At 39.3% G+C, this 4,692-nt stretch overlaps 1 non-coding gene across 1 annotated transcript; it reads left to right on the forward strand.

The window, feature by feature from the left end:
- The first annotated feature begins 1,198 nt into the window (after positions 1 to 1,198).
- On the forward strand, positions 1,199 to 1,271 carry Trnaa-agc (transfer RNA alanine (anticodon AGC)). Its single transcript has one exon. It is a non-coding gene; the product is annotated as a tRNA-Ala (tRNA).
- The last annotated feature ends 3,421 nt before the right edge of the window (positions 1,272 to 4,692 follow it).

The following is a 4,692-nucleotide window of genomic DNA, read 5'->3' on the forward strand; positions in this document are numbered from 1 at the left end:
TCCCTTCTCATGGTTCCTACAATAGAAATAATCATTTTTGAAAATGGAAAGGAACCCACTCCCTTTTCATAATCTCAGCTACAGATCTGCTTTTGATTCTGCATGCTTCATTTTGTTCCCTGAAGGATAATTTGGAGATTTGAGTAATTAACCCAGGACTCATAGGAGGCAGTCTTTCGGAGGCGGGTAATTTTGCTGTGGTGGAGTCGGCTGCTGTCAAGCATTAACTTCTTAATAATGAAGCCTTTCAGACCCTCCGCTATTGGCACAATGATGCACTTGAAGCTAGTGGCTTGGCGGAGTGTAAGCGGACCACTTCTATTCTTTCCTTGGACAAAATAGTCCTCTTGATCTCTGGGTTGGAGCTATTTTTATTTTACTTCAGTTCTTTTTTGCTTTTTAACTTGGTGGGCAAGTCTTTCACTTATATTTTGATCCACTGCTTAATCTGTTGCCTTTTTTTCAAAAAGACCTGCAAAAAGGCACCCTTCCCAATATCCAGTGCCTAGTTCCCCTTTCAGTAGATTTAGAATCCTCCCTTTTAGAAAAGCTGTGACTCAGCTCCTGAAGGAAAGGGGTGCTGCTTCTCTGAGCCCAGTACACTTCCTGCTATTAACATGGTAATGTCCCTGGCATAACACTGGGGACAATCACACCTGCAATTAAAAACCAAATTAGAATGTATCTTTTCTTGGCAAGCCAGAGCCACAGAATTCAAGGACAGCTGCTGCCCCTCCCCTGCCATCCCCACCCGCCTTTCAAGTTCTCCTTGGAGAAAGGAACTGGTTTTCGGTTTTTTATTCGATAAATCAGTGTAATTTTAACTGATTCGGCAAATACTTACTGTGTAACAGACCCTGAAACAGGCATTTATCCTCTTGTCCCCATGGATACTGTGCCTAGGAACTAGAAGCTTTGAAAAGGATTATAAGAGTAAATATAGCAACTACACACATACACGTGTAACAAGCCTGTAAACACAAAATCAATAAGCAGTTGAAAGTCAACTCAATTGTAGACATTTTAAAAATTCCATTACATTGGAACGCAATTCACAGGTTAATTTTCTCATGTTTCAGAGATCCCCAGCTACTCTGCTTGTAAACAAAATTGGTTTCCATAGCCAAAATGATTCCAAAAGTATATTCATTCAAAGTTTTAAAAAAAAATTCAGCTTCAAAAATTGTAGTTAGGGGCTGGGGATATAGCTCAGTTGGTAGAGTGCTTGCCTAGCATGCACGAGGCCCTGGGTTCAATCCCCAGCACCACCAAAAAAAAAAAAAAAAAAAAATTATAGTTAATGTGAAGTGTTTTTGTCAAAATGCTTTATATGAGAAGAGCCTCTGAAGACCTTAATACCACCCAGCAGAAGCAGCTGAAGGGTGCGGGGATGTGGAGGCCTCCTGCATTCTGAAGCTCACAGTCCTGAGCAGGCAGACATGGCTACCCGTGTGCTGGTACCCCAGGCAAGAGACCCAGAGGAAGCGTTTTAGGGACCTGTTACTAACCATTAATATGCAGCTGTTATAAATCACCTGCTGCATCCCAGACATGGTTTAATAAATACAATATAAGTGGGAGTCTTGCTGGGCAACTAGAGTTTCAGTCTTACGTTAATTCAACTGCACCATGTTTCTGATGCATCTTGGGCTTGTCCTCGACCCAAAGCCCACAGATCCTTTTCACAGTGACACCAAGCAGATCACCTTTGATGATATTTATAAAGGTGACTTTCTAAATGTTTTGACTTTCATATTTGTTCAATATAGTTTTATAAATTATCTTACCATCCCCCAGAAAATAAAACAAAAGCAGAACCTTGATTTTTTTTTAACTATTCTTCCCAGTTGTGTACCCTCTTAGATTTGATATGCTTGCCTTCTGTGTTGAAGAGAGACATGGACAATCCTGGAATTGGGGACTGTGCCTTAGGGAGTAGTGCAAGATGATGCCACCTCCTCTGGACACTTTTCCCCATCACCCTTCAAATTGGACGGTGGTACCATTCTCTGTTTTGTCAATGGAGATACTACAAAATTATTTATTTAATGCTTTACTGAAATCATGACATTCTTGTTTTCAAAACGCATCCAGGTAGGGCTAGTGCTTCTTTAATTTCCATTTGCAGTTTAATATTCTATGTCACAAATAATTTTAACATGATGTGACCCAGCATTCACATACATTTACTAACTCATTATGACATTTTTGTTTTTTTATAAGAACGAGACCTCTAGGTCTAGGATGATGAAGTTAAATTTATGTGACACCAAGGAATCAGGAAACATAACGGCACAGTTGTGGCATAGCTGTAGAGATGGGACTGACCAGGTTATTTTGCTGTCCCTCTGCCTCCAATTAAGTCATGTCACAGATCTGTCTTCCTCTTCCTTAGGCTGTCCCTTGTCTGTCTTCTTCAAAAGCCACATGAATGACATTTTCTGAGTTGTCGTACACATTCGAATTTTTGAAGGTTTAGGAACAGGGTCCTATTCAATATTCCTTGCCTGACTTTGTCATTTGGCCCAGATCTAAATTAATTGGATCTCTAATAAGTACTTAATGGCCTTGGGGACATGTAAAGATGTGTGTGTCTTGCTCCGGATTAAAGGGCACAGGAACCCAGGGAAGGCGCCACATTCGCTGGCTGTGTTAATTAGCCATGCCTGTTGCTAATAAGTCTCCGGAGATATTTTACCAGGATCACCGAAGTGATTTGTGACGCCCAGAGAGGGGAAAAAAAACAACATGTGGGCTTTATGAATCCCACAGAAAGGAACTCTGCCTTCTTCACAGAATCATTCTCCTTATAATTTAATGGGGTTCCCGCCAAAAAGAGAACAGAACAACGGAACATAGAAATCAAACCTCTGTCATTCAAAGTGAATCATGGAAATGCATTTCTTTTTCACTTGTGTAATTCAATTCAGTGTTCTTATCCTTCAACAAAACCCTTACTATTATTAGCTGAAAGCATGAGTTTATAATCATTTTTTAAAAAAATTCTGTGGATCTCATCCATGGAATTTATTTGCTCTTCAATACTATCTATCCCCTGGGGACTCATTATTCATTTACACATCTAGAAAGTAAATAATGTGCCATTAACTGGGGGAAAAGGCAGCCTCTAATGCATGGCACCAGGATATGGCTTTTTTTTTTTTTTTCTTTCTTTTCTTTCTTTCTTTTTTTTTTTAAACAAGACAAGCATTTGGAAACAGAATACTTTAAAAGGAAAAGATCAGAACTTGTTTTTCAATGAGTTGAGAACAACAGGCACCATTGTAGCCCAAAGCAAGGGTCTTACAAACAGTTCGGGGGCGGGGGAATCCCATAACCTACTATTATATATAAGATTTAGATTAAATATTCTTAGATTTCAGATGAATTCCCATTTTCTATCTTAATGTGTAGATCTATTTTCAAATTTAATAATGACTTTTTAAAAAAAGATCTTAATGTTCTGATAAAATTGCAGAACACTGGTAGTCATCATTTTGACTAGGCAAGGGGGTATATTTCCACAGCAGCCATTGATCTGTGGCCTAATTGGCACCATAGAGCAAATTCTTCCCAGCATTCTCTGGTTTGGAGAGAATAGGACAAGATTTAGTTTCATCAAAAGACTATGGGTTTAGCTCATCACAAAAGGACAGCATGAATCCCATCCAAGGATGACACCTATATCAAAGGACAGGCATTTCTAACTTTTAATCATTAATCTTGTAAGCAGCTCAGGAGTACAAATGATTGATTCCCCTGCCTTGGGCTGGTTATGCTGGGCTTCCATGGAGACCAGGGTACAGAAACACTATACAAAGTGTCAAGTTTTTTCTCACAGGGGATCAGAGATAATGTTGACAATAGTAATATCTAACATTCAGGGAACAATTATTTTGTGCTAAGTATGGTTCTGTACTTAATATATATAAACTTATTTATTCCTAATAAACAATATCAGGAAAGTACATTAACATCCATGTTTTACAGAGGAGGAAACTGAGTCACAAAGACATTAAGCTACGTCTCGAGAGCAAGCAATGGACTTGGGCTCATGTGGTCTAACTCTAGAGCAGCATTAGGCCACACGAGAGTAATGTAAGATATGTATGTAATTTTAAATTATCTAGTAGACACAATAAAAAGAAAGTAAGTTGAAATCAATGAAATTAATTTGAATAATATATTTTAGCTTATTATATCTCACACAGCCACATAAAATTATTAATGAGATATTTTACATTTTAAAAATTTTAACTAAGTCTTTGAAACCCTCTGTGTATTTTATACTAGCAACACACTTCAGTTCGGGCTAGACCTGTTTCAAGTGCTCAATGCCACGTGTGGCTAGTGTTGACACATCTTGAGTCCACATTTTAAATGTCTTGGTTTTCCTACAAGGGAAGATGTCCCTTGCCCTACAGTATTACTTCTCTCTTTTTGTGGAGTTGGCTTCTAAAGTCCAAATTTGTGGTGGAGAAGAGGACTGGTGTACAGTTTCTGGGAGACTGGAAGACCCAGACTCTCCTATGCATTAGGAGTTTTTGTGCACAATAGTATGGGACAGCTCTGGGATGACTCAGCCCCTGGGGCTGACAGAAGCAGGGGCAGATTGCATCTCCATTTACCCTTGGGCCACCAGCTCCATACCCTGTGCCCTGCATGTCCTCCTTCTCTAGTTCTCTGTGTCCT

This window comes from Sciurus carolinensis, chromosome 6 (assembly GCF_902686445.1).
Source record: "Sciurus carolinensis chromosome 6, mSciCar1.2, whole genome shotgun sequence".
Taxonomy (NCBI): domain Eukaryota; kingdom Metazoa; phylum Chordata; class Mammalia; order Rodentia; family Sciuridae; genus Sciurus; species Sciurus carolinensis.